The sequence below is a fragment of the Parasteatoda tepidariorum genome, chromosome 1 (assembly GCF_982258835.1).
Source record: "Parasteatoda tepidariorum strain Cologne lab strain chromosome 1, Ptep-v5.0, whole genome shotgun sequence".
In the NCBI taxonomy this organism is placed as follows: domain Eukaryota; kingdom Metazoa; phylum Arthropoda; class Arachnida; order Araneae; family Theridiidae; genus Parasteatoda; species Parasteatoda tepidariorum.
In genome coordinates, this window is record NC_141755.1 from 99,674,923 (window position 1) to 99,687,109 (window position 12,187).

Genomic DNA, 12,187 nt, shown 5'->3' on the forward strand with positions numbered 1-12,187 from the left:
TTATTCCTGTATTCATTAGAATCATTTAAAAACAAAAGTTTTTCGAAAAATAATTTCCTGTTTAAAAATAATGTTTTTTTATGTTAATTTATTCTTATTCTTATTTTGAATTTTTTTAACGAATACAAATAATATTATATACGTATTTAATTTCTAGTATAAGCATATATTTACAAATCATAAATTAGTATTATAGCATAGTATTTAATACATTCTATGCATATTTTATACATTCAACATATAGTCATAAAGCAAAATTCCAAAGCATAATGATACATTTTTATCCAAGAATATATATAGAATTATACATTTCTTAAAAAATATCTATTGGTGTAAATATTTACAATGTTTTTAAAACGTTTAACTACCCCTAATTTTTAGCATCTCACTTTAATCTCGATTCATAATACGTAAAAGAGAAAAAGTCTATGGAAAAAAAAAGTTTAAAAAAAGCGAAATATCCTTTTTAACTCTCTGAGTTATTGTAACGAGCGCTGGCGCTGAATAAGTGTTCTTAAAAAAATCATAAGCCTGCAAGATTTCATTTTGAGGCTATTTATATATATATTTATATATATATATATTATATATGCTATTTATATATATATATATATATATATATATATATATATATATATATATATATATATATATATATAGTAATATTTATTTATCCAAAATACAAATCGATAAACTCTTTCAAAATCTGATAAAAAACAATGGATACCCAACTAATGTAATAAAATTTTATATAAAATCATTGAATTAATCGTATATTTTGGTGGATATATTTTCTAAACATTTTTTTTGTTAATTTTTATGATTTTCCCATGTGCAAATCCATTTCAGTCCAAAATTCATTGCCAAAATTATTTACTAAATAATTTCTTTGTTAATTTATGTAATTTTTCCATGTGCAAATCCATTTCGGGCAAATCCGTGGCTATAATTATGTACTAAAATTTTTTCTTTGTTAATCTTTCCATGTGCAAATCCATTTCGGGCAAATCCGTGGTTAGAATTATTTACTAAAAATTCCTTTGCTAAATAATTTCCCTTGTTAATCTATACAGTTTTTCCATGTGCAAATCCATTTCGGGCAAATCCGTGGATAAATTGTTTGCTAAAAATTTCTTTATTAATTTATACAATTCCATGTGCAAATCCATTTCGGGCAAATCCGTGGTTAAAATTATTTGCTAAAATTTTTTCTTTGTTAATTTTTCCATGTGCAAATCCATTTCGGGCAAATCCGTGTTAAAAATTATCTATTAAAATTTTTTCTTTGATAATTTAAATAATTTTTCTATGTACTAATCCATATCGTGCAAATCCGCGGCTAAAATTATTTACAAAGCAGGCAATTTATGTTTCTCTTTTCTATTTTATATTTTTTCTTAAATAAACATCTATCTTCTAAAACTATTTATGATCAATTTTTAAAATTATCCAGTATAATATTACCTTGTGCACATCCATTTCGGGCCCATCCTTGGTAACTAACAAATCAAAACTCAGAATAACAAATCACTTCAGCAGTGCAGTAAGAACGACACTTTAGAACCCTTTTGTTACACTCAATTTGCGCTTTTGTTTTCATCTTTTGTTTTCATATTTTGTAATCTGGCAATCTTTCTGCGAAAACATTTTTAAATCATTCTTGAAAAATAACTGTCCAAGTAAGTTGTTATGATTTTGCTACTCGCTTTATAGTCCCCCCTTTTTAATGTTTTTTATTTTTATTTTATTTTTTCTTTTTATTTTATTTTATTATCTGTTTTTACATGTTATATTTACTTTTTATGATCTATTTTTACGTAGTTATTTTATAAAAAAAAAAAAAAAAAAAAAAAAAAAAATTTTTTTGAGTGCTCCTCACACTATTGTATTAATATATTTTGCTTTGGCTTTATTGATACAATATCAGAAAGCACTCTGTTTTGCGGATATAATCGTGTGGGCTGAAGAAAAGATTATATCTTTTTTTTCCGGCTTTTTTTCCGGTTTTTTAATTAACATTTCACTTTTTTTTTTTTTTTTTTAAATAAAATATTGTTTGTTGTTTTTTTTTTTTTTTTTTTTTTTTTTTTTACTTATTATTTCCCACCCCCTTTTTTTCATATGTCTATAATTTTTCTTTGTTTTATTCTTCATTTTGAACTTATATATATATATATATATATATATATATATATATATATATATATATATATATATATATATATATATATATATATATATATATATATATATTTATTTAAATTGATAGTTTCGATGTAACTGATTTGAATATTGTAATTTCTTAGCATATTTCATATTTTAATGCAAAATTCACCTGATTATTCAAACTTAACGGCAAATTAAGGTACCATTTGATAAAAAATTACTTTGTTTCATTTTGCTAGATATGTTTTAATAACATACGTTAGATAATAAATCAAGTGCCATACAATCACTCAAGAAAAATGCAGATTTCACTTTCATTTCTATAAATATAAATTGACATAGTTACAAATTCTTTTATTTTTTGTTTTGTATTACTGCAAAATTTAAGCTGACTTCATCTATAATTGAGTAAATGTTAATGACAAAATATTAATAAACCATTGAATGCAAGATTATTTTGCTTCATTTAGGAAGATAAGTTTTGATGATAAATCATGAGCCTTACAAATACTCTAGAAAAGTAATTAAGATTTCACTTTTTCTAGAAATTTAAATTAGTAAAACTAACATTACTTTCACATTTCAAAAAAAGAGGTAAAACTTCTTTTTCCTTCATGACTTGCTTAAAACAGAGTATCCAAAAAGTATGAAAAGTGTCAAATGTCTCAAGAAATACTCATTGGATCAAATATTTTCGAAAGATTCATTCAGTGCTCTTGAACCTGACTTCCTAACTTGTTGGTGGGCAGCATCAAAATCTTATTTATAAACCCATATGGTATAATCCAAATCGAAATAGGAAGTATATAAAAAATCTCCTGAATAAAAACCCATTACATGCATGTTTAAATATAAAAGTATTGCACTTAAACTCGTGCGAAAACATGCAATTATTATATATATATATATATATATATATATATATATATATATATATATATAATGTAACATAAAAAGCATCAATTAATCTTTTTATGTTAGTTTCTTTTATAAAACTTCATCCTAATTAATTATTCTAAACGAAATACTTTCTCACACTTTTAAAAGCCACATCCTGTTCTTAAATCTATTTTTGGCTCAAGTATGCATTTAATTAAGAGCAGGACATTTTTCCCTTTGCTCTGTGTGGGAAACGTTCGATCTATTTCATAAACCAATAGCAACTACTAAGAGTTCTCTCTTTCCCTAAATTAAGACATTTTACGGATTTTACTTTGCAAGATTTTCCCTAACATATAACCAAGGAGCACAACTTTTCGTGTTCACTCTTACTCACTCTCATGACTGCTTTTGTCTAATAAGGTCGGTAGGGCGCTGGGCCCATATCCAAGAGGTCGTGGGTTCGATCCTCGCCGGCCGAAGACTCCCCTTGTAGTAAATGGTGACTGATGCACGTTAAATCTGTCGAGTCTCAAAGTCCTCCATGTTCCCACAACAAATCAAAACCTCTGGGGGTACTGATCCAGGAGTTTCCTTGTCTTCTGGATTGGTTCAAAATTACAAGGCTACGGAGTTGAACGTAAGTAGTCGTAAACCCATGAAATTGGATCGGCTGTTCAACGACGGTTATAAAATAAAAAATAAAAAAAGAAGTTATCATTTCATTTTATGTTATAACCATCGTTGAACAGCTGACCTAGTTTTGGGCTAACTACTACTGATGTTCAACTCCTCAGGCATGTAATTTTAAATCCAATCTAGAAAACAAGAGAACTCTTGAACGAAATAATCCTCGTAGCGTTTATTTGTAGTTATAAACACATAATTTATATAAGCACATAAGTTAATGTAATTTAAGTTAATGTAATAAGTTATGTAAATAAGTTAATGTAATTTTGTAACTACCACCACTAAAATTGTTTTAAATCAAATTAATTTTAGATTCTAAGCTAAATGAATTTCTTTTTATAAATCAGTCTCAAACCTAAAAATATTTTAACGAAACCATTTTATTTTATATTTTATAACCGTCGTTGAACTGTCGACCCTGTTTTGGGTCTGCGACTACTGATGTTCAACTCTGTACACATGTAATTTTAAACTTAATTCCGAAAACAAAGGGCAAAATTTATCATTAAATGATTGTGCAAGTTAAAGAAACTATGATGAATAACTGTTTCTCTTAGATTTAAATAACTGCAAATAATTTCAAATTAGAAATATATATTTTTTGAATGAAGATTTTACCTATAACGCAAAAAAATACATCGGTATTTCATACTGTATTTCATAACCGTTGATTATTAAATTGCCAAATGCAATATTTTTCACTTATTTTGACCTAAATTAATACAAAATTATGAAAAAGATGTTTAGTAAAAAGGCTAATATTTAAGGGCTAATATTATCAATATATTTTAGATTTAGTTCTCTGAAATCACTATAAGAAAACCGTCGAACCATACCACAAAACGTGAATAAAAGGAAAATCAAACTAAAAAAAATTTTGAATATTAAAATTCTATAAATGAAACAAATGACACATATTAATTTTACGTAAATATTGCTTTATTTTAGTTACGTAATTGTTTGAGTTCAGTTTTGAATTCAATTCCAGTTTTCAATATTTAAGGGCTAAGATTGTCAATATATTTCAGATTTAATTCTCTGAAATCACAATAAGAAAAACCGTCTAACCATACCACAAAACGTGAATATAAAAAAAAATCAAAGCAACTAACTTTTTAAATATTAAAATTCTATAAATGAAACAAATGACGAATCTTAATATTAATTTTAAGTAAATATTGTTTGACTTTTGTTACATAATTGTTTGAATTCAGTTTCGATAACAAAATAATGAATGATGCTCTCGCAAGGAGAATATCTCATTAAATTTGCTCTTGCTCCTCCATCTGCGCCCTCTGTGATCATCCACGGGGAAGATGATAAAGAAAAGAAAAAAACTCTTCAAGGTCTTGATTATTGACATCGATAAAAGGCGTTTCCCGTGAAGGGGTGGAGAATGGAATCCTCTTAAAATGAGCTAATTAAGGAGATATTAATTTTAACTCCTCCAATCACTGTGATTTATGTTCATTAAAGTAACGCCTTTTTTCAACAAAAATGTTGCATCTTATTAATTGTAAGGACAAAAAGGGGCAGGTATTATCTACCGGTTTTTTTGGGGTATAAAGAGTTCTAATTTTCTTTTCTGTTAAATTTTTAAATCTAATGCAAAGAGGATTAAAGTAGCTTTTTTTTAGTTTGTTTATTTATTTGCTGAGTTTTCATTTTATAAAATAACTAAATGTAACTTAATGTAAACTAATGTTTTTTATTTTGTAAAAGAAACAGTTAATAATTCAAAAATAATAGTTTTTAATTTTTTTTTTTTACTTGTTTTATGCTTTTGTACTTATTTAATTTTCAAACAAGTGGATTTATTTTTTCCGCTTTCATATTGCTCTGTTTCATGACCAGTAGTAAGTATGATATATGTTTTTGCAATTATTTCAAAAAATATTTTTTTCTTGATTTCTTTAAAAAACATCTTCATTGATTATTATATTTTTTAATATGTATACAATGCAAAATTTAGAATACAATAAAGTTTTAACTATTACATGTTTGATTTTTTTAAAATAATTTAAGTGTTTTTTCGGTTTAAATATTCACAAGCATTAAATGCACAAAGCATTGATTATAAGTACTGATTGATTATATTTAATCACATTTATAACTGGAATTCTGGGGGACAAGACTAGTATCTCTATCATGCATATCTTTATCATAATTATTGCATGAATTAAAACTTATTTCCCTTCAGCATAATATACGTATCTAATAAATTCTTTCTCACATGAATTTACATGGAAATGACTTGGCAGATTGTCTAACGCATAGATTTTTCTGAGATAATATATCTTGAACTTTTATCGAAGAAACGTTCTCAAATTAAGAAGGCTTGAGTGGTGCCTTCTACTCGCCATTGGTATCATGGCAGTGGACCCCAGGCCCTTTTCTTACAATGAAAAAATCTGTACCACCACCTCGGGCCTCTTAATTGAACTGTTTGTCGCTCATATATGAAGATATTCATTCTAGTATATGATTTACTCCTCTTCTGGTTAATTATTTTTTGAATGTCAACGGATTAAGATCAGATGAGAGATGAGCAACAACAACAAAATTGGATTATCTGCAATGTCTCGTAAAGATATAAGTAATGTGCAATAAAAAAAAATATAAATTACAGAGTAAAACATCAAAATGTAATTTTTGGCAACTGGAAATTTCAAGTGTTTTGTCACGTTATTGAGCTAATTTGTTTGTGAAAAAATACTATGAATACAAGTATTATCATATTATAAACAAAATAATCATTAATTGTATAAATAATTTCGAAAATTAATGCATTTACAGTTTTTTTTTCTCAAATATAATTTATCACATATTTGTAAAAAAAATGTAGCCGCTTCAGAAACAAAACAGTAAAAATCCTTCACACAAAAATACTTTATAATAAAAAAGACCCATATATAAAAATAAATAAATGAAAATAAAAAACACAGAGATTTACGAGTACTTTCCAGTACTTTATTTGTTTGATTAACAAAATACTGAATTTCAGCAACACGCGTAACAAGTAGCAACGTTTTATGCATAATCTATTTTATACAAGAAAGTAGCCTTAGACGTGAAATCATAAGATTGGAGAGTAACACTTCAGATACGTTTTTGTAAGGCTAACAAAAAAGTGTCAGATTCTGGTTATGCGGGAAGCAAATAAACTTTTACAAGTAATTTATATCATACAAGAAACTCGCCATAGACATGAAATCATTGATATTCGCAAGGGTACAGGTCAGCTAATTTTTTTTGTAAGTCTAACAAGAAAATGTCTAATTTTAGTGATAAAGAAAATAAATAATAAAACTTTTGCGACCTAACTACCACTATAATTATTAAACACAGATTCACAAGTATGTAAGACATGCTAACTTGATTCTATCTTGAGGTACCTTTTGATATATGAAGGTTGACATAGTCTTTAACATAGTCAATATTCCCCATATTGAGAAATATAGTTACGATTCTTTCTTGAGGTACCTTTTGATATATGAAGGTTGACATAGTCTTTAGCATAGTCAATATTCCCCATATTGAGGAATATAGTTACGATTCTTTCTTGGGGTACCTTTTGATATATGAAGGTTGACATAGTCTTTAGCATAGTCAATATTCCCCACATTGAGGAATACAGTTACGATTCCTTCTTGAGGTACCTTTTGATAGACGAAGGTTGACATAGTCTTTAGCATAGTCAATATTTCCCACATTGAGGAATACAGTTATGATTCTATCTTGAGGTATCTTTTGATAGACGAAGGTTGACATAGTCTTTAACATAGTCAATATTTCCCACATTGAGGAATACAGTTATGATTCTATCTTGAGGTATCTTTTGATAGACGAAGGTTGACATAGTCTTTAACATAGTCAATATTTCCCACATTGAGGAATACAGTTATGATATTATCTTGAGGTACCTTTAGATAGATGAAGGTTGACATAGTCTTTAACATAGTCAATATTTCCCACATTGAGGAATACAGTTATGATTCTATCTTGAGGTATATTTTGATAGACGAAGGTTGACATAGTCTTTAACATAGTCAATATTTCCCACATTGAGGAATACAGTTATGATATTATCTTGAGGTACCTTTAGATAGATGAAGGTTGACATAGTCTTTAGCATAGTCAATATTCCCCACATTGAGGAATATAGTTATTGACAATGCCAACCTTCATCTATCAAAAGGTACCTCAAGATTGAATTACTTTAACCTGTCTTATATACTAGTAAATTGGTATTTAGTAATTATAGTGGTTGTTACGCCACATTTTTACACATAATCTATTTTTTCGAAAAAAAGTAATCGTAGACATGAAATCATCGAGATGGGTTTATAGTGGTTTCGGATACTTTCTTTGCAAGACTAAGCTTAATACTCTATTTAAAATGTCTCGATTTTGGAGAAACAGAAAATAAATAACGTATTTTATGAAGTAAGCTACGTTGACAAAATGTAAATAAAACATGTATCAGATCTCAAATACTTTCAAAGTAAAAAAAAATAAATATGAAAAAAGAGCCTGTACATTTTCATCACATTCCAGTGGTGTCTTTTGTTATTAAAAATAGAAAGAAAATTTAGAATATGATAGGGGTTAAACCTATCTATATTTACGGGTTCCAAATAATTGAGTTTGGCGAACAACGAAAAAAATAAATATATAATTCACTATTTGGAAGACTCTATCGAGTATTGGCGAGCAAAAAGTTTCGTCGGTTAATAGAATGTGACTCCCTCGATTATGGCTCAGCCTCAATTTCTCGCTTATTATTGATTTATAGGGAATATTTTTCCCTCCATATTCCATGTCTTTTTCCCCTTTTAATCTAAAACTCGTGTACTTCTAAAGATATCACCTCAAAAGTTTTTAGATATTCGCTCCTTTTCCATGACGCCTTTTATGACTGAAATTTTTCGTAAGTAAGGAGTTGTTTCTCAGCTGCAACTCGGGAAGATATCGATTCGAGTTATAACTTAATAACGCTTCAATAAAACGGGAACTATTTTCGATAAACTCGATCACTTTTTAAAAATGTTTATTTGATAAACGTTGGAATTTCTCGTCTCGACTGAATTCCTAGGTTTAAAAGGAATATAATCTCACCAGTATGTTATGATAGAAACAATTAATAAATCATAAAAAAAAAAAAAAAAACTGTCTGAATTTAAGATTAAAGATTTAGTTTTTATATTTATTTGAACTTCAACATTGAAAAAGTATTAAAGAAATGATTAAGATACAAATATATAAGGACATGCAAATAAAGAGATATAATTAAATACTTGCCATTCACGTTTGGCAAGTCTTGGAAAAGGGTGCCTATTTTTGAAGCGCGCTTGAAACATGCTGACTCAAATTTGTATATTTTTGAAGCAATATGGTTATATTTAACAATTCAGTTTATTGGTATTATTTATTTAAAATAAATTCTCTATTTTTGCTCTCAACGGCAGAAATATTTATTAAAAAAATATTTAAATATTCAACAGAAAGATTTCAATTGTATTTGTCCAAAAAATAAAATTCTCTCAAGCTAATGCTTAAAAGAATTTCATTTTTTGGATTTGGATTTATTTTTTGGAATTGTATTTTATTTTTTAAGAAAAAAATATGACACAAAAGTTTTACATCTTGTATAAAATTCTACAGCAAGTATTTAAATATTAAATAATTTCACGGTAAAGATTAAATAATTCCAAATAGTAAATAATTCCAAACATTACATAATTCCAAATAAGTAAAGAGAATTGCAAAATATTCTGCAGCATATATTTTTATTTAAATATTTTTCATTTAAAGTATTTAAATAAGCTAAAGTAAAGTAAACACATTTTGTAATTACAAATTGCAATTTAGTAATTGCATTACGAATTTGAGATGCAATCACAAATTGTGTTATATAATTACAAAATTTGTAATAATTTTGTGACATATAATTAATAGTTAGATAATTTGGTTACATTTCAATGAAATTACTGCACAAAGTATTTAAATATTTTAAATACTTGTATTTAACACGCTACATACTAAACAAGAGATTTTTGGATCCTTTTTAATAATTAATTTTCTTTTTAAATTTTAACTATAAAGGCAGCATAATAGAAAGTTTATATCATATAGTTTTTAAAAATTTGTTGTCATATAGTTGTTAAACAGTGTATGATATGATATACTATTTAAAATATCCTTAAAAATTATTTAAAACCTTGGACTGTATAAAATTTTATCTCAAGTCATTTTATTTCCATGCAATTATGGAAATTTAACACCATATTTAATAGGATTAACTTCCAAAATGGGATTTTAAGAATACTTAATGCCAAAATTATTTACTAATTTACTATTTAAATAAATCGATATTTTTTATGAAGAATGTAATCATTTTTCATTTATAATTAAAAAACTAAATAATTTTTTATGATGTTTTATATTATAGTTAACTTTTAGTTTTCACTATTTATTGTGCTAACAATGCTATTTAATAAATATGAAAATTTTTAAAACTCACATATTTTTATAATTATTAAAAACAACATTAATTTTAATTACATTTAATTAGCATTTTATTTTTGATAAGAACGAGTTTCAAAAAACGTAGCAATAAACTCAGATAGGCGAGAAAGGTGCTTGCTGGCATCCAACCGACTTTATTTTTGCAATAGTGTACAAAATCAAAAGTAGGTGGCGCTGTTTTGCGTAATTTCAATAAGACAAAAACAATTAACTTCCCTGCCTTCCTAAACAAACTTCCAAATTCTTTTTTTTTTTTTTATTTCCCCTAGTTCATTTCAAATAACAATAATTTGTTCATAAGTCCGTGATAATTTTATTTACTTAAACTGTTTTATAATATTCATTTACTAACTTAAATTCTATGATTTTTTTTTCTTACAATCCTCTTAATATTATTTTATTAAATTTGTTTTATTTAGGTTTTAGTTATTATAATTCAAGTCAATTATTGTAAATAAAGATTTGGATAAATGCTTAAATCATCTATTTTTTCATTTTCCGATTTCTACTTTCAATTCTTACACATTATTTATAAATTTATGTATACATTTAATTCTTGTCAGGTATTGTTCGAATGGATTTGGCAAAAATGGGCGACTTGGTGAAAAAGTTGTACATATAAATGGGCTTGTGTTTTTCAGCAAAATACATTCTAAAACACATACATTTTTGATACGGAGAGAACTTTTTTTTTAAAAAAGCACAGAGCATAGCAACAAGTTCAATTATATTTTGTACGTTATTTAGCTTGCAAAAGTCCCGAAACAGCCTTTATTTTATATTATTTATTCATTTAATTTTTATTAATTTATTTATTTGTAAACTATTACGCTACTTTAATTTTTTGCATTTACTTATTAATAAAAAAATATTCATTTCAGTATTCAAATTGTTAATGTGAATACTGATAGGATTTGTTAAGAAAATGAGAATTTTTTTATTTATTATTCGTATGATGCCATTATGATTTATTCAAAAAAAGTGGGGTAATAGAGTGATAGAAAAAAAAATTTCTTAATTCAGTATTCAATGGTGTTAAGATTTGTATTTAAAAAAAAGAATGTGAGAATATTTTTTTTATTTCATTATTATATGACGTTATAATTAATTATTATGTATGACTGACGAAGCTGAGAATTTATATATATATATATATATATATATATAAAATCTCGCTTGTTCTAAAAGAATGGAGAATAGGAGAAAAAAAAATTTTACTTGATATTCCTATTGTGCCATTATAAATTGCTTTAAAACAATCAGGAATAGGAGATAAAAATTTTTGTTTATCAGAATTCATATTGCGCCATTTTTTTTTTATTAAAAAAAAAAGGAATCTTTAGACCAGCTTGGTTGTATACGTACCATTACTTTTCCAAGAAATGCCCACACGACATGTAGAAGAAGAAAAAAACCTTCATATTTTTTCAACAGGAAAAACAAGAAAGAATAGCATACAAAGCCAACAAAAAAAGAAGAAAACGTAAAGGTGTAGAATAGAGGCAAAAAAAAGGCGCGGTAAAAAAAAAAAATGGCTCTTCAAACGATAACGTTAACAAAAACACGTGGCTGAGGGGAAAAGCACATTAGTAGTAGAGTTTTAGGAAATAAAGGCTACAAAAAAGTCAAGCCCCTAAACTATTATGTTACCCATTTATGGGTTTTACTCTTTAGTAAAAGCTTTTATTAGACTTGTGTGGCAACACCTCCTTCTGAGTACTCTCTCCCGCTTTCATCCCCAAGAAAAGTTCTAAACGTTCCAAAGTAGGTTCCAATAGTTTTTTTTTTTTAAAGAAAATTTTAACGGCTAAAAAGTGAATAAGATATTTATTGTATTTAATTTTGAAGAACTATACTCATTCGTTAAGCTTTACTAATTATAATTATTTTTCATGCATATATTTTCTCAAAATAATATTCTGAA

At 26.3% G+C, this 12,187-nt stretch overlaps 1 long non-coding RNA gene across 3 annotated transcripts in view; it reads right to left on the reverse strand.

Moving 5' to 3' along the window:
• The window catches only part of LOC107451847 (uncharacterized), a 114,434-nt gene that overhangs the window by 40,524 nt on the left and 61,723 nt on the right, over positions 1-12,187 (reverse strand). The window lies entirely within an intron of this gene.